The 19,708-nt window shown below is 34.9% G+C and overlaps 1 protein-coding gene and 1 pseudogene across 1 annotated transcript in view; one reads left to right on the top strand and one right to left on the bottom strand.

The window, feature by feature from the left end:
• The window catches only part of SMYD3 (SET and MYND domain containing 3), a 529,143-nt gene that overhangs the window by 70,173 nt on the left and 439,262 nt on the right, over positions 1-19,708 (top strand). The window lies entirely within an intron of this gene.
• Positions 13,198-13,316, bottom strand: LOC120619353 (uncharacterized; annotated as a pseudogene).

The raw sequence follows: 19,708 nt of genomic DNA, 5'->3' as shown, positions 1-19,708 counted from the left end.
TTAAGTACAATTAATTCAGTGTCTGTAATTATATTCATAGTGTTTGTAGTTATCACGACTGTCTATTTTCAAAATTTTTAATTACCCCCAAAACTCTGTAACCATTAAGCAGTAAGTTCCCATTTCCTTCTCCCTTCAGCCCCCAGTAATTACCCCTAATCTACTTTCTGTCTCTCTGAATTTGCCTGCTGTAGATATTCCATGTAAGTGGAATCATACCATATTGTTCTTTTGAGTCTGGCTTATTTCACTTAGCCTAAAGTTTTCAAAGTTTATCCACATTGTAATATATATATATAAAAATTTATTAGAATGTCATCTATTGGTTTTTGATCTTGGTAGTCATACTGATTTTCTCTTGAAGCAATTTGATTTTTAATGTAAAAATGAATTTTTTATTTTCTTTCTTTTTCTTTCATATTATATGACCTTAGCAATAACTCTTTTTTTTTTTTAACTTTTCCTTGTGAATACTATTATAATTATGGACTCGTTGATTCATGGTGAGGAATAATAATTTCTTGTGAGTTATACTGGCATGTAGTGTTCATTTTTTGTGTGATCGTCATATAAAATAGTGGTAGGGAATATTAAGTAATAATGCATATTTGAATGCTAAGTCAAAAAAAAGCTTAATTAGAATACATAAGTCACAATTAATGCAACAAAGAGCTAATTCTTTGAAAGGATTAATAAAATTGACAAACCTCTGGCTAGACTTAATAAGGAAAAAAGAAAAAAGACTCCAGTAAACAAAATCAGAAATGAAAGAGAAGTTACGACAGACACCACAGAAATACAAAGGATTATACAAGAAAACTATAAGAGACTTTATGCCACCAAATTCAACAACCTGGAAGAAATAGGAAAATTCTTAGAATTGTATAACCTTCCTAGACTGAATCATGAAGAACTGGAAAATCTAAATAGACTGATCAACAGTAGGGAAATTGAAACGATCATCAAAACTCTCCCCAGAAGTAAAAGTCCATGACCAGTTGGTTTCACTAGTGAATTCTACCCAACATTCAAAGAAGATTTAATACCTATTCTTCTCAAACTCTTCCAAAAAATTGCAGAAGAAACAATATTTCCTAGCTCACAAGGCCAATATTACGCTGGATACCAAAACCTGGCAAAGATAACGCACACACACACACACACACACACACAAAACCACACATACATACACACACACACACACACACACACACACACACACACAACTACATACCAATATCTCTGATGAATACAGATGCAAAAATCCCAAACAAAATACTGGTATATTAAATACAATAATACATTAAAAAGATAATACAGCACAATCAAGTGAGGTTCATTCCAGGAGTGCAAGGATGGTTCAGCATATGCAAATTGATCAATGTGACACACCACATTAACAAAATAAAGAATAAAATTCATATGATAATATCAGTAAATGCAGAAAAAGCACATGACAAGATATGACATCAATTTATGATTAAAACATTCAATATAATCGATATAGAAGTACCTCAACTTAATAAAGGCCATATGTGACAAACCTTTAGCTAATATCATATTCGATAGTGAAAAACTGAAAGCTTTTCCTCTAAGATCAGGAACAAGACGAGGATGTCCGCTTTTACTACTCTTATTCAATATAGTATTGGAAGTCCTAGCCAGAGCAATCAGGGAAGAAAAAGAAGTAAAAGGCGTCCAAATTGGGAATGAAGAAGTCAAATTGTCACTTTTTTGCAGATGACATGATTATTTATATAGAAAACCCCAAAGACTTTACAAAATACTATTAGAAATAATTAACAAATATAAAAAAGTTTCTGGATACAAAATCAATGTACAAAAATCCATTGTGTTCCTATCTACTAACAATGAAATTTCCCCCCCAAAAAAAGAAATGAAAAAAGAAAACAATTATTTCACAGTCGCAACAAAAAGAATAAAATATCTAGAAATAAACTTCACAAAGCATGTGAGGACCTATACACAGAAAACTACAAGACATTATTAAAAGAAATTGAAAAAGACACAAAAAATGAAAAGATATTCCATGTTCATGGATTAGAATCAACATAGTTAAAATAGCCATATTACTCAAAGCAATATACAGATTTAATTCCCCCTCAAAATCCCAGTTATATTTTTTAAAGAAATAGAACAAAAAATCATCAAATTTGTATGGACTAACAGGAGACCCCAAGTAGGTAAAGCAAACCTGAGGAAAAAGAACAAGGCTTGGTTGTATCATACTGCCTGACTCTGAATTATACTACAAAGCAACAAGGATCGAAACAGCATGATATTGGCAGAAAAAGACACATAGAACAATGGACCAGATTTGGAAGCCCAGAAATAAACTCACATATACGTGGACAAATAATTTTCAGCAAAGGAGCCAAAAACATAAAATGGAGAAAAGGAAGCCTCTTCAATAAATGATGCTGGGAGAATTGGAAAGCCACATGCAAAAGAATGAAACTCGATTGCTATCTGTCACCATACACCAAAATTTACTCAAAATGGATCAAAGACCTAAATATAAGACCTGAAAATAAAATATATGGAAGAAAACATAGGTACTAAACTGATGGACCTTGATATTAGAGAGGATTCTATGAGTTTGACTGCAAAGGCAAGAGAATTAAAAGCAAAAATAAATGAATGGGACTATATCAAACTAAAAAGCTTCTGCACAGCAAAAGAAGCCATCAGCAAAACAAAAAAGCAGCTAACCAAATGGGAGAAGATACTTGCAAACAACACCTTCAATAAAGGGTTATTATCGAAAATATACAAAGAACTCATATAACTCAACAACAGAAAACCGAGGAATCCAATTAAAAAATGGTCAGAGGACTTGAACAGACATTTCTCCCAAGAAGACCTACACATTGCTACCAAATATATTAGAAGATACTTAACTAGCTCTTGGGGAAACACGAATAAGAACCACAATAAGATACCACTTAACACCTGTTAGAATGGCTATTATCAACAAGACAAATAAAAACAAATGTTGGAGAGCTTGTGGAGAAAAAACCTTCATACACTGCTGATGCATTCTGCTGATATAAATTGGTATAGTCACTATGAAAAACAGTATGGAGGTTCCTCAAAAAATTAAGAAGAATTATCATTTGACTCAGCAATTCCCTTTCAGAGTATCTACCCCCCCGCCAAATTGCTACAACATGGGTGGATCTTGAAAATATCATGCTAAGCAAAATAAGTCATATGGAAAAAGTCAATAATCATATGATTTCACTCATATGAAACAGAAAGTAACAAACGAACAAACAAGACAAAAACTTGACGCAGACAACAGTTTAGTGGTTACCAGAAGGAAAGGAGGTGGAGGGAGGTAGAAAAAGGTAAAGGGTGCCAAATATATGGTGACGGAAGGAGATTTGACTTTGGGTGGTGAACACACAATGTACTATACAGGTGATGTGTTATAGAATTATAACTGCTCACATGAAGTTCTCAAGATTGTTCACTGTTACCAGTAGCATATTTTATACCAAATTGTTTTCCTTAGGACAAAAATATGGATTTATTCAATCGGTTAAGCCAAGTTTACTTGTTGAAAAATTTATGTGTGAAGGTACTGTAGTAGGTGCCACATAGGAGGTACAAAGCGATATAAAGAACTTCCAGGCAGATGAACTTATTTGTGGAGAGTTTATACATACATGGATGACATTCAAGGCATAAATGTATTTACCACAAACATGCAGAAAGGTAAACAAGAACATAGAATTAAACAGTGCATCAAGATCGCAATCGAAGTGATAACAAAGGGTATGTAATAATAACTAAAGGAAGTATGTAGACTAGTGGTGTTCAATATTTTTATTTTAAATAGTGGATCCCTTTTCTTAAACTAAACCCAAACATGTTAAAAAAAAAAAAAAGGGGAGCAAAGACTTTTCTATTGCTCAAAGCCAGGGTTCCAGATCTCATTCTGCCAACTGATATGACCTAGGACTTTTAAACTCTAGGTCAGTTTCCTTATTAGCAAATGAGATTAATAATGGCATTGTTGTGAGGACTAAAAATAATGGAGTTATGTAAAGCATTTAAAACCATTTGGAAGTTCTAAGTACTAAGTACTTTTATCTATTAATTTTGCTGTTACAGTGGAAGGAGGAGGTGGGCCCACAACACCATCCTCTCCTCCCATCTGGGGAATTCTAAGCCTACAGACAATAAATGCTATCTGAGTTTAGAAAAGATCATTTAAACTGGCATGGGAGTTTTTGGCCCAAAATTCTTAAGAGTATATCTGTGTTAACAGTTCCGAGGATTTATTAGTTTTATTATCCTCTTTTGGATATTAGCCTCATTAGCGTAACATGAAATATACCTAAATAGCCTTAAATCAAGATAGCATTTTGTAAGAAATACTATGCTGCTCACCAGGAACCGCCTAGTGGGGTTCAAACTTACAAACTTACAGATAAAATATATACATAAAAACCTTCAGAATGATGGCAGCGAGAACTATGTACGTCATACCACACATTATAAATCTCTTGAGTCTTCTAGCAAACTTGTACTGAATCTTATCTGGGTGGAGAAGACAATACTTCTCTTCTTTTTAACAATAATTACCAATACTTTATTTTTTATTTTTTAAATTCATTTTAAAGTTATAGTCGACATGGTTCCATTCTCATTTGGATCCTTCTCTGTGCCCTGCCTGGCTGCGTTGGGATATCGGATTCTTGCTCCAGGGCTTGGTTTACTTACCAGATGTTTTTGGGTTTTCCTTATATGTTTTTTCAAGACCCATCTTTAAATGCCATTAAAAAAATCCATTTATTTAGAACTTTTGCTTTTCTCTAATTATTAATATATCCTTCCCATACTTTGCTGCTGGCTTAATTTGTAAATAAGTGTGTGTGATCCCCTCGGCCTTGGTGTTTTCTCTTGAAAGACTATCTGCTCTGTTTTCTTATTTTTAATTAATCATTTTTTTTATGGTGACATTGGTGAACGAAATCCAATATGTTTCAGCTGTACACTTTAACAGTAAGGCATATATATGTTTACACTGTGTGTTCACCACCCATAGTTAGATTTCTTTCTGTCACCACATATTTGACCCTCTTTACTCCATCTACCTCCCCTATCCCCGCTCCCCTCTGGTAACCACTAGTCTATTGTCCATGTCCATGAGTCTATTTGTCCTGTTCATTTGTCGCTTTTAGGTTTATATATTTGCTCTGTTTTACATTTGGTAGCTACTTCTCTCTAAATATTCTAGAGGTAGGCGGGGCCTGGAGTTCAAGGAGAAAAATGGATTTCCAACTGGGCAGATGATAGGGAGGATTTTATTGTTGTTGCAACATTAAACATCCCCCCTATGTTTCTACCAGTAAATAGCAATTACAGGGAATTATTCTTTAACCATTCCATGTTCAGTATTGACATTAGCACATCAAAAGAAGATGTTTAATTCTTAAGGTTAATGGTTATTTTTTTTGTGAGTTTTGATAATTTGTGGACTAGAAAAAATCGTACTTTGATTTACTAATGCATCTTCATCAAGATAGCTACTATTAAAATAAACCATTCAGTTGATAATAGAACTGTTATAATTTCATCAGTAATCTTTACTGATAAAAATTAAGTATTTAGTTTTTGCCAAGTGAATATTAGCCCTGGGCCTAATGATTAAGAGCAAGAGTTCTGGAGTCTGCCGGCCTCCAGAATATAAACTGCACTTAGGCAACCTAGTGACTTGGGCAACTTAACTTATGTTCCCTAGTCTCAGTTTTCTTCATTGTAAAATTGGGCTAAATTTGGTACCTACGTCATGGTGTTATTATGAAGATTAAATGAGATACTTAGCACAATTTTTGGTATATTGTTAGCATTCATTATAATAATTATAATATAATAATTATTGTTGAGGGGCAACATGGTATAATAGAATTAGACAGACATGGTTTATAATCCTAGCACTGAGGGGGGTTGAGGGGGTTGAGGTATCTTTATATGTGATCTTGAATAAGCTGTCTAACCTCTCTGTGTTGATTTCTTTAACTATAAACTGTGAGTAACCTTCTTTGTCAGGTAATTGAATTGGGAAGATCTGGTACATAGCAAAATTTAAAAACTGCCACTATATTATTCTCTTTTTTCTTTCTAGTTCTTAGATTAGTTTAGGAATGCTGCAAATTCAGAAAACCTGTAATTCTTTGAAAAAAACTAGCTAATATTTTTATAACACATGTTAAGTAGCTGTCATTCAGTAAGTTTAGTTTTATTGGAATTTTTTTTTTAATGCCTGCCCTGTTTTTTTTGGCTGAATTACAGAAAACAAATAGAAGACATTGAAAAGAGATAAAGTATTAAAGAACTTTAAAGTTTTATAAATAAAGAATGATTAGAAAGTAAAAGAATAGGCAAAGAAGTTTTGTTTTCATTAGAAACTATGAAGTAAAAACTAGAGCTATGCCACTGAGGTCAGGGAGATGAGATACGAGTCTGTGTCTTTGATTTGACCATGGAAATATCAGCAACATTAGAAAGCTATTCAAGCTGGGAGAGCGCTGTAGGAACTACCCAAGGGACTATGAAAGTCATTATTTACTGCGTAGGTAAGGATGCTGAAAGGATTGAGATGATCTGATGGTGATCATCCAAGATCGTGGGCCTTTTCTGTAGCCTCTCGGCGGGTGTGCTGAGAATGGTAGTTAACTCAAACCAAAGTGATTCAGACGGGGCAGGGGATGGGAAGCAGTGATAATAGACAGAGCGGGTTAGTGGCTTCTGTTCCTCAAAGACTAGGGATTAGGATTGGGAGCTGGTAGGACTATGGAGAATTCACCAATTTCATCTTTCCCTGTGCTTATCAGTACTCCTGGGCCGTCAGAAAGCTTGTGTTGGGGGTATGGAACTCTGATTTTCCTGCATAGCAAAATATTGATAAGAAACAGCAAGGTGATGGCACATGAGTTCATTCTGTGGACCACCAGTTTTTTTCGCAGAACATCAACCTTGTAAAGCACAATGTCCCCTCTTTATAAACATGAAATTTTCAACACACACACACACACACTGTTACTATGCTGAAGAAAAAATATTAGCTAATATAACTACTTATACACAGTTTCAAAGTATCAATATAATGCCCTAATGATAATATAGAGAAGAAATAAATGGAAAGCTATTATAAAAGTGAATGTTACCATATATAAATGTTTAGGCACTAATAGAATTCATGGTGAAGAATTATCATAAATGTGCTGCCCTAATGGAGACTGATGAAAGTGTCTTGTGTTGGTGATTCAAAGAACATGACGTTATCATCTGAAACTGGTAAAGTTTTGGACAATAATAGTACCATTTCCTTCAGTTTACCTTGTAGTTACAATCCTGGAAAATTCAGTGTATGCTAAATATACTAAAAATACAAGCATTACTTCTGCTTATATGTGAAAAGGGATTTGGTTCTAGACCTAAATGTCCTAGTTGGACATTTGAAAGCTGTGTAGGATTGTGATGAGTATTACAGGATGTAGCACCCCTGTCTCCAGAGAGAATGCCTACGGTAACCTTCCCCCACCCCTGGCCCCAAATTGTTTTGAAAACCAAACCACCCTCATGACTTTCTGCTACACCTCCCGGCAGTCGATGCCAACCCTCTGAGAAACAGCTTTATTCCATCCACATTTGCCAGGGGATTTAGAAGACAGTACAGTGATTACTGCTACGGTCACACCCAAATCTCAAGTGACTTCTCCCTTCTCTGTCATTGCCAAGCCCATTAAATAAACTGTCTCTTTCTAATACTATTACCTAACAAGTAGCTTGGAAACGTTCTGTTTGTTTTGGAAGGAGGATGTCAGCAGATAGAGACAACGCTGCATAGTGGCTGTGAGCAGGCTCCACGCTGCCTGCGTTCCAGTCCAGTCACTGCCACTTACAGTGCAGGACCCCGCATGCTACCCAACCTCTCTGTCTCAGTTTGCTTGTCTGAAATGGATAGGTATGCTGAGTTACCTGCCTAATGGGGTTGTTGTGAGGACCCTTGACACACACTGTGTGGAAGAGAGACTTGTGAGAATAGTGAACAAGAAAGGACAGGCTTTTTAAAGGCGAGAAAGGAAATTATTGAATTATAGAATACAGTGCAGAAAATTAAAAAGGTCTTGTATTTTGATTTTCTCTCTTAGCAAATCTTTACCAGAGCTCTAAATAGATTTTAATGGATAAAATTCATCATCATTCTTTCCTTTACCTCGCTTTTGGCAGGGATAATAATGGTTAATAGCTAACAATTACGGAGCTCTTAACGTGTGCCAAGCACGGCACTAATGGGTTTGCAAGTATTGTATCATTTAATTTTTAAACAAACCTATGAAGTTGTTACTATTATTATCCTCATTTTTACATATAGAAAAATGAGATAGCTTGAGCAGTTAACTCAGAGTGTCACAGGGTAGAGCCAGACTCAAATTATCTAACTCCAGAGTTCATTCTTTTAATCACTGGGCGTCGCTAAGCAGTGAAATGGGCAAATCAAGACACCACTTGAGAGAAGCCTTAACCATCCAAGCCTGTGAACAGTCTTAGGTTAATTGTTCTGGGTGACTCATCCTCGACATTTTCTGGTTAACTCTAGGACTTTATGTTCAGGACGCTCGTGGAGGTTTTGGTTTTATTTTAAAAGTGAGTTGGTGTCAGACAAGGACTGTGCAAGAGCACTTTCTGTAATGATGGAAATGTCACTTATTTGCTCCGTCCAGTACAGTAACCAGCCACTAGCCATATGTTATGTTGCTGTTGAGCACTTGAAATGTGGCTAGTGTGACTAAAGAAGTTAATTTTAAACTTTCATTGAGATTTAATTAGTTTAAGTATGAATAGCCACACATGGCTAGTATTGTACAGCACAGGTCTAGATTAGTAAAGGGGATGCAAAGAGAAAATGCTTGCAAGGGCATTCTAAACACTGCTATTTTTTGCCCTTTCTGACTTCTGGACTTGCAAAACCTCCACTCTGCACTTGAACATGAGCCAGAGTCTGCTCTAAGATACAGAAAGAATACATACCGGTAATGGGACCGACTTCTCCCTTTTTGGACAGGGAGACCTTAGTGCCATGTCTTCAGAAGCATCCTTTGTCTAGCAGGTGGGTGCTGCTCGTGAAGTCCTCCGCTGTGTTCACATTCCCAATTCTGCTGAACTGGCTCAAGAAACCTTTCATTATTGCAGCATATGTTTCAGTTTTCAGGCTGGGGAAATTGATTCCCCCAGCCTGAAGTCAGCACAGATGGGATCTTGAGCTGAGGCTTCAACACGAAAAGAACTAAATTGTTATCCCTTCACAGCTGCCATGATGCTCTGACCTCAATAGCTGTGATTGCCACAGTATGTGGAAAACTTTTACAATAAAAAGCAAAAATTTCCATTTATGGCCATCATTGTGATTTGGATTCAAGGTAGATAAGTGAAGGGTAGCATATATGTTGCTGGTTTTGTTTATTTAAAAAAAATCAACAGCATTAGAAAAAAGGTAGATTGTGTTTGGTGTGTCCATGTATATAGCAGTATACATTCCAATTCAGGTCTGTATCCAAACTTGAATGAATTTCTGTGAAAATGTTGACCTTGAATCAGGGTATATGAGATATTTCAGTGCTTAGTTTTACCATAAATGTATGTGTACTTAGACATAGATATTTATTTCTTCTTACTTTTTTAGTTTATAAAATGGCATCATTGCTGGATATAGTTTTAAAGGATTTATTTTACTCAATATTACATTTTTAAGATGCATCCGTATTATTGCATGTAGCTATAGTTCATTCATTTTCACTGCTATATGATATTCCAAGGTATAGAACATACAACTTATTCTCCTGTCAGTGGACTTTTGGGTTTTCTAGTTAAATGTTCTTTTAGTTTATTATAATTTCTGTTGGATTATTGTTTGAAGGTGGCAAGGATAGGGCATAGATTACCCACATCTCAGAAGGAGGGAACAGTAGGGAGAGGGATCAGGAATATAGGATACATTTAAAATAGGGAGGAGAGAAGGGAACTGACATATATTATTTTCTGAACACCTGGAACTGTCACATATGACATCTCATTTAATTCTCATGTTAGAGCTTTTATTATCTCCATTTCATAAGTGAAGAAATGGACCCACAGAGAGGAAAAGTAACTTTTCCAAGAGCATGAGCATAGTAAGAGATGGAGCTAAATGGTCAACCTGAGTTTTTCTGACCCAAGTCTTTCATGCTCTCTGTACATGAGGCTGACGAGAACAGTCAGGGTTTTATGACCATAAGGGGAGACGAAGTATAGATGGAAAGAGGTTACAGTTTAGGCTCTGCCTCTGAAAAAACAAAGTAAACATAGCACTAGGGTAATCTGAATTCAACCTTGTGAGGTAGACAAGTGAGGGAAAACAGACAAAAAGAACTTCATGTTCAAGGCCCCTGCATATTGCTTTCCAGCACAAATCGTTCTGGCACTGCATTCTGACTTGGGCTGTGACTTATCCAGCTAGCGCTGTGGTCCTTGCTCTTCTAGTAATTTACCTTCTGTCAAGGGTGAATTAAAAACCATAAGCAGAATAAGTTGACTCTGATTTATTAGCAATCTGTAACATGAGGGTTTTTTTTTAATGGTGAATCTTTATGGAGAATTAGGATAGAATGAGGTGCCAGCCAAACAAATGAGACAACTTTATTTTTTTCAGTCTGTAACATTTTTGACTGCTACCAGTACAATCCGTCATAGAATGTAAGTACATATTCAAAATTTATTTCCATGATTTTAAATTATTGACAGCTACTGCTATCCCAGAGCTCATAAAACCCAAGTGATTGTGCAGCTGAAAAGAGAAAAATCTCTTTTGGTAAACAGAGGCTGGAAATTGAAATTGCTCTTTGCAGGTGGTTATTGTACTTGTTCATGTTTTATTTAGGTGTTTAGCAGTGCCATTTGAGTTTCTAATTAAAGTTATGTCAGCACTTTAATTGTTTATGAAGCCTCACATAGATTTAACCATCAGAGCAGCTTGATGAGGATTTGCAAAGGTAAGCTTTATGGCTTCACACAGTGGCTTCTGTCCTCTATCTTGAATGTGAAGGCAGCATTGATTCATAAGAACATTACAAATAGCTGAGTGATCACTGAAGTATATTGAGTTGAGAATGAAAAGCAGAAGTCTATTACAGATACTCTGTCTCTATTAACCTTTCTAACCCTTCTATTTAGTTTGATGGATAGAGGGATTTGTGCCCTGAAATCACAGAGGTATCACTTGCCTCAGATGTGGGATCATCTTTAAGATCATGTCGTTAATCATTTTAGCAGATCAAGACTCAGATTAACTAGTTTGAACAATTTTGCTTCACATTTTATTTTGGCATTTAAAAAAATTTGGAAAATAGGTAATCGGCAAATCTAATCTTGAATTTATTCATTAGAATGAATAAACATCTCTATTTTGATATTTACTCTATTTTGTATTTTGGTATGTTAACCCCATGTATATATTGAATTAATGTTTGTATGATTACAATAAAAATATTGCAGTTCTCTTTTTCGACATTTTGTTGGAAAAGGAAATGATGAAGGCAATATGTACTGTTTAGAGAGATTGTTCTTATTCTAGGCTAGAAGACTTTACAATAATAATCTTAAAAAGCATTTAAGTTATTGGGCCTGAAAAACATTGTTACTGGGATGTTTTAAAACTTTATCATATAGTTTTTTTAGAGTTTAATATTTTCAATGTTTTCTATTGTAATGATTCTCCTTGGTTACTTCAAAATAATTCTTTTAGTGTTTAAAGAAAGCTTTGCTTTTTAAAAATGATTAAATTAGTGTAAGGAAATATGATACTGTGATGATGTTTAGTTGCCCCAAACACATTTTGAAAAGTTAATATTGTATTCATTCACCACTTTCTTTTGATTTATCAATTTCAGATTTTGTGAAATTTATGAATTTTAAGTGTTTCCGAAAAAAAGGCAGCAGCAGAAATGAAGTAATTTCTTTCTATGTGAATGATTTGGTTTTCAGCATTTTCCAAAGAATACATGCTTGGATACCATGTAATTCATAGTCCCCCTTTTTTTTTGTACCTTGAATAATTGACTAAAGTGACTAATTGGCTAATATTGTTTTCCACGGACTTTTAAAAAAACTATCTTAAGTATTTTATCTCAATTGCAGTAGCCTGAAAGGGGCAAGAATTAATTTTTTTGGAAATGGCTAGGAAACTATTCTTTATCAAACTATTAGAAGTCACAAAATAGCACAATTAGTTACTGATGCCAATAATGTTATTGTTTCTTAACGTTGTCTGAATACCTCAAGTATTTGAAATGAAATGTTGAAATGTAAGTGGTTGCTGGTGTAGCTACAAGGACTGTTTGTAAAAAGCATTTAATATATTATGTTTTAGGTTCTTGTTAAATTATTTTCCTACTAGACTAAGCTTTGTGAAGGCAGGTACTGTTTCCTGTTCTGTGCTTATTCCCCATTGCCTATCATGGTATCTGGCTTAATAAATAATTGGTAGGTGAATAAATGAGTAAATGACTTCTTAAACTGATAATAGTATCTTAAAATTAGTCAACTAGCAATTGAACATTTTTTTAGGGTTATGTATCTTAAATATATAGCTTTTGATCTTAGAAGGGTTTCTTTGACTTTTATTTCTTTTGAAAAGCAGTCTAAAAAAAAAGACGAAAATGAAAATTATAGCATAAAAATATGACTGTAATCTTAATGGTCTTGTTGAATGGCTTATTAATGTCAGAGTTTTGAATTCTTGCATGTCATGAAAGCATTATATAAATTCATAAATATAATGTACTGATTTTTAGATGAGAATCCTTAATTTCTCTGCTGAAGTTTTATGTTTATTTACACAAATAATTTTAAAGTAGATGTTAATGTGTCTTATTTATGGACATTGAATGTCTCCTGTGTAGTCTCTATAATAATATTTACAGGATGACATATTACTATAAATCCATAAGTGACTTCATTACATGATAGGATATAAGGTCCTTAGGGGTAGGCATATGTCTTTCTCATCTTTATTTTTCTTTCCTAGAACCATTTTTTTTTTTTTTTTTTAGGCTAGGCAACCCTTGGTTGACCTCACAGATTGCAAGGACCTTGTCAGCTTACAATCCCTTATTTTTTTGTTTTTTACACCTACAGCATCTGGTCTTCCTAGGTGATCTCCCATCCAAGTACTCATCAGGCCCGACCTTGCTTAGCTTCCGAGATCAGATGGGATCAGGCTTGTCCAGGGTGGCATGGCCGTATATTTCCTAGAACCATTTTTAATAGCAGTTATTTAAAATATATTTAAAACATATAATTGAAATCCAAGAGAAAATCTACAACTAATTCAAGATTACTCTTTTATGAATGACTGGTTATGCTAGGCAGTTGGCTGTGTATGAATCAGTTTTTTCACTAGCAGAAAGAAGGCAAGATATTAGATCTAGATTGATTCAATTTATTTTATACAGCTGTGTCCAGACTGAATTCCCTATTTCCTTGGCTTCCACGTGTGATCTTCCCTGTTTTTCTTACTCCCTTGTACATATTTCACTCTCAGTTTTTCTTGTCTGTTCTCCTTCTTTTGGTTCCTGCCTATCTAATTAACCACAGCCCGCAGTGTTCCCTTATTCATGTGCTCTGCTTCAGTCACTTCGATTACTTACGGTTCCCTGAATGGGCTGTGTTCTTGCATGCCTCTGCACCTTTGCACATGCTTTTCCTTCCGCCCGGAATGTCCTTCCTTTTCCTTGTCAGCCTGGTGGAGGGAGAATTCTTACACACCACCCAAGTATTTCAGCTGTGAAGCTTTTCTTAAGTAGAGTTCGTCACCACTGCATCTTGTACATATCTCTAGTATAGCTTTTACCATACCTCATTAGAGTTGTTTATATATAGGTATGTTTTTCCAACCAAACCAGGAGCTTCTTCAGGACCTGGCACTAATAAACATTATTTTTGATAGTGAATAAATGAAAGAGTTAGGGCTTTTCTTAGAATAGCTCCTATCTTCTGAGACAGTTTTCCAACTCAGACTATAAAAGGTATCATCTCGAGTAGTTAGAAGTCCTTGAAACTAGTATATACTGTCCACAGAAATTGAGTAGTTTTTTCAAGAGAGCATAAATTCTAAAGATTCCTAATAATCTTTGGAAGATTGATATCACGGTAACCTACTCCTCACCTTGTCGTTCGTCACACTTTGTAAGGAAATATTGTTACTATCTACTCACTGGGTTAAGTACAGTTTTTATACCTGCTGAGTATATGAAAGTACTGGTTGTTTCATAAATATCAAAATAAACTAAGATTACATAATAGCTTTTTTCTTTGGTGTTTTGAAAGTTATCATGAATTAGTCCAATATGGAGAAAATGGTTCGAATGTGTTAATGACGTTTATCCAGGTCTGATTCGGAGGATCTCTGATGGTCTGGGCAGGGTGATAGGGAGGAGCAGAAACTCAGAGAGCTTTATGTTCGAGATGTAAGTAGCAAGATAGCTTGTGGGAACAATCACCTTTGAATAATGAATAATTAGCTAGCTGACCAGGTAAAACTAAAATTCCTGAAGAGGATAGGATCAAGAAAAATGGAGACATGCTGTAGCTGTGAGATGTAGTGTAAAAATGCCTTAAAGCCTGATTTGCAGAAACTGATATATATCTGCATCAATTAGGTATACTTTCATCCCAGTCTTAAATAGTATTTTCTCAAAGGCTCTCTTATATTTTGGGGGTATTCCTAGGCCCCCCCCCATGGTGAGATACAGTAATCCTCCCACACAGACTCTTCACCAAGCTCTTGCTTGCTCCAAACATCTTCCTTTTTACGGTAGATTGTCTCATACGTTTTACTTACCTTTTATTTTTAAAATCAGGTTTTAAAAGCTATTTCTAACCTATCATGTACCTGACGTATGTCTTTTGACATCTGCAGGCTCTTAACGTTTGATGTCCTTGCTCATATTCTTCAGGCGGTGGCAGAGTGTAGAGACAGCAGTTAGAGTCCCCTTTCCTTTCTCACAGTGGTAGTCCTCGTGCAGTAGTGATATACATCATCCATTTGTGAAAATGGGGGACTTTTCAAAGGCCCACTGACAGCCAGTGATTTGGCCCTGTCTACTTTTAGAGACCCCTTAGAGCAATTCAGGTGACTGAAAAGAGTCAGTTTGTCTCAGGCTGAAGGAAAATAGAAAAAAATATTTTCCCACTGCAGGTGCGATGTTGGTATTGAGATTGCTCTTTGGCCGACATTAAACATTTCAGGGATGGAGCAAAATGACATATTTCTGTACTTGTACTTTGCCCACATGTATGGATTTGTATATTAATATATTTAAAGTCTGCCTCATTCCAATATGTTTTAAGATCCATGCTATTTGGTTATAGGTTGCTTGGGGAAAATGGTAGAAATAGAGTCTTCAGTTTTGTTTTAAAATGGAGTTTGAACACCCTTTCTTGGTGTTAAGAAAGGTTATTCTATTCGATAAGTGACCAAATTGTCACTCCTATATAATAAAGTAGAGCTAAATTTGTGACTAGATTGCCACTGTTTATTATCCAATCTCTTGTTTGTTTTTTTTTTACTTTTGTTTATTAAAAAGTTAACAAATTTTTTCAATTATAGCTGACATGCAATGTCACATTAGTATCAGGTGTACAGCGTAGTGGTTAGACATCTGTACAACTTATGAGGCGATCCTCCTAAGTACCCACCCGCTACCACACGCAGTCATTACAGCACCATCATGTTGTTCAGTCTCTGTACAGCAATAGGACTTAGGCCTGAGTGCCTGATATTGGTGGTTTCGTTTTGATATATTCTGACCTCTGTATCAAAAGTCCGTGATCCAGTAAAGTTTAAAGCAGGATTTCGAAAGTTGGTGGAAATGATTAAGGCTCTGCCTCTGCCAAATAGTAGTTATTTAGGTGAGGTCTGGCCATGCCGTATATTTATATTGTAAGGCCTGCCATTTGGTGTCTGACATCAGGATCTTGTCTGTGTAATCAGGTTTGTGTACAGTGGGGTTAAATTTCCTTTCATTATGGGAGGTCTCTGACAGTGTATACTGGTCAGAACTAGCTGTCTGGATTCTATCCTTCAAGGAAATTAGTACTTAACTCAGTTTCAGGTGTGTTAGAGATAGTTGGTGTTATCAGTTACACATCTGTGTTATATGAGTTAGTTTGTCTAATATTTTAGGTAAATACTAGTAAGAGCTATCAGAAAACATGTCATTTGCCTACTAATGTAACCCTCTCCCTGAATGACACAGGGTAACATTCATTATGCTATGATTCTGGGGAGAATATAACTGATTAGATTTACTTTGCATTCCGTTTCTCTGAAATAAATAAAAGTAAAGCTAAAGCAACAACAACAACAACACCCCTCAAATCTATATGGCAAAATCATCTGCTTTCAACGGTTAATGCTAGTTTTCAGTTTTTACCATAGGATGTCACCGAAGTACAGAAAGTAACTGTTCACAGTTAAACTTTATCTATTTTTGTTTGTTAGGTAGAATTACCTGGGACAACCTCAGAGGTAAAGTAACTGTTTCTTTTAGAATTTTTTTTAATATCATAAATTTGTTCTTATACTACTTAGCTTTGAAAAATATTACATGAAAGAAAAATGCTTATATTAAAATTTCTTTGGTTTAAATATTTGGATGAAGTTCTTTTGAAAATGAACTAATTATAGTGCTTCTTTTATTAACTTTGTTAAGTATTTTATTGATATACAATTAAGTCATTTAAATTGTACAATTTAGTGTATTTCAGTATATTCTCATAGCTGTGCAGCTATCACCAATTTTAGAATATTTTACTTTCCCCTAAGAGAACATCTATAACTGTTAGCTGCCACTTCACAATCTAGTGAATCATATGGTACCTCTCTGTTTAATATTTTGAGAAACAGTTTCTAAAGCAGTGTACCATTTTACGTTCCTACCAGTAGTGCATGAGGGTTCCAGTTTCTCCTCATCTTCGTCGACACTTGTTATTGTCTCTTTCCTATTATCGCCCTCCTAGTGTATTTGAAGTGGTGTTATCTTTGCAGTTTGGCTTTATAGTTCCCTCTGTAATGGTTAATGATGTTTAGCATCTTTTCATATGCTTCTTGGCCATTTGCATGTCTTCTTTAGAGAAATATTCCTTTATTTTAATTGACTTTTTGTTGCCATTGACCTATCTGTAAATGGTGATAAAATTAGTGTCTTCCTAATGGAGATATTATGAGGATTGAAAGAATTAATATATGCAAAATGCTTAGAACAGTGCTTGACACATAGTAAATCTTCCTTTAATGTTGGTTACTATTGTTGCTACAATCATACCAATTTCTCATGTGCTTAACGCTTCCTTGTGACTGTATTTTAATTTCTCTGATGGGAGTTGTGAAAAATAAACTTTATCTTCAACTCTCAATTCTACCAACCTTGGTCTTTGCTATATATATTCAGTTGGTCATTTGTTCACTCATTCCTTCATTCAATAAGCATTTATTGAACACTTATGATGTTTCATATTTGTGTAAGAACCTGAAAATGTGACCCAAAAAATGATGGTTCTTTTCTTCAGAAAGTCTGGAAAGAGAGATACCAAAATGATTATTTGAAGAGTAATGGGTGCTTTAATATGGGTATGTACCGGCTGTGGTGACAATCTTGGTGAAGCATTCAGGAAAGGCTTTGTAGACAAGCTGAAACTCGAAGGAGGAATGGGAGCCTCTCGTGCAAAATGTTGAGGCCGGTGTTCCAGATGGTGCAAGGGCGCGTTCAAATGCATAGGGATTTGAAAGCACTGAATGTTCAGGTAAGATTAGAATTCAAGGACCGCTGCCCTGTGTCATGCTGAGAAGTGTTGGAGGTGTAGTATTATCAGCTGAGGAGGGGGCAGCTCCAAATAGGAAAATATCTCTCTTCCTTCCAAACCATTAGTGCTCAGTACTTTCTGCTTTCTCCCCTTCTTAACGTGTCCACTTTCCATTATGAAATGTCTTACTTTTCATTATCAAATGTCCTTCTTTGTCTCTAGTAATATCTTGTCTTAAAGACTGTTTTGTCTGATACTCATGTAGTCACTGCAGCAATGTTATGGCTACTATTTTGTTTTGTTTCCAACCTGTTTGTATTTTGAATCTAGAGTATATCTTCTCTACACAGTCTATAGATGGATCTTGCTTTTTTAAATGCAGTCTCACAATATCTCCCTTTTGATTTGAATGTTTAGTCCATTCACGTTAATATAATTTTTGATTTAGTTGGATTTATATTTGGATTTATTTTGCTATTTGTTTCCTATGGGTCTCATCTCTCTTTTCCACTCTGTCCTTTTGTTACTGCCTTTTGTGTTAAACAAATGTTTTTTGAGTGTACATTTTAATTTGTTGATTTTTAAAGTCTTTTTTTTTAACGATGGCTATAGGGCTGCTATGTACAATGTAATCGCCACCAGCCACATGCGGCTATTGTGCACTTGAAATGTGGCTAATCTGAATCGATATATACTAAAGTGAAATACAAACAGGATTTCAGTGACTTAGTGTGAAATGCAGAATGTACAATATCTCATTAATAATTTATATGATTATATATTTTAATAATATTTTGGATAGTTTGGGTTAAATAAAACATTATTAAAATTTCACATAAAAAACAAAAATATAAATAGAAAATTTAAAACTTTCTGTGTGACTAATCTTTGTGGCTCTCATATTTCTCTTGGAAGGCACTGACTTAAGGGTTACAACATGCATCTTTAACATATCACAATCCATTTCAGTTTTATAGTGATGCAATTCTGGTAATATATATCTTTGATATAACTACATTTTCTCTCCTTTTGTGCTGTTTTTGTCCTAGGTAGAACATCTGTATGTTATTAAAACCAAACAATACATAATTTTTACTTTAAGCAATGTTGTTTTTTAAATAAAGAGAATAAAACAATGTGTTTATACAGTCTCACATTTACCTACATCTTACCCATTTCCAATGCTCTTCATTCCTTATGGAGTTGAGTTGCCATCTGAACTATATATTGCAGTTCCTATAGTAGTTCATGTCATTCGGGTCTGCTTGCAGTGACGTCTTCCACCTTTTTTTTGCTTATTTGAGAATGTCTATTTCATTTTTGAAGGATAGTTTTACTGCATGTAGAATTACTGGCTGAAAGTTTTTTTCTTTTAGCACTTTGAATATGTCATTTTATTCTTTCTGACTTCTGTTGTTTTCTGATGAGAGGTCAACCATTTATGGAGTAACTGTTCCCCTGTGTGTGAAATTGTTTTTTTCCTGTTGCTGAAAAGATTTTCTTCTTGTCTTTGATTTTTAGCAGTTTGACTATGATTATGCCTTGGTGTGGTTCTTTTTGTTTATCTTATTTGGGATTCATTGAGCTTCTTTGATATGTAGATGAATATTTTCCAGCAAATTTTGGAAGTTTTAGGTCATTATTTAAAATATTTTTTCTCTCTTCTGGGATTCTTATGCTATGTAGATTGATATACTTGATATTGTCATACACACCACTCTGAGGCTGTGTTCTTTCTTTTTAAATTCTTTTTTTCTCTCTGTTCTTGACATTAGATCATTTCTGTTGATCTGTTCTCAAGTTTAGCATTTCTTTTTTCTGCTGCCCGAGTCTG

This window comes from Pteropus medius, unplaced genomic scaffold (genome assembly GCF_902729225.1).
Source record: "Pteropus medius unplaced genomic scaffold, Ma_sr-lr_union100, whole genome shotgun sequence".
Taxonomy (NCBI): domain Eukaryota; kingdom Metazoa; phylum Chordata; class Mammalia; order Chiroptera; family Pteropodidae; genus Pteropus; species Pteropus medius.
The sequence above is the reverse complement of the archived record's forward strand: the minus strand, read 5'-3'. Positions and strand labels throughout refer to the sequence as shown.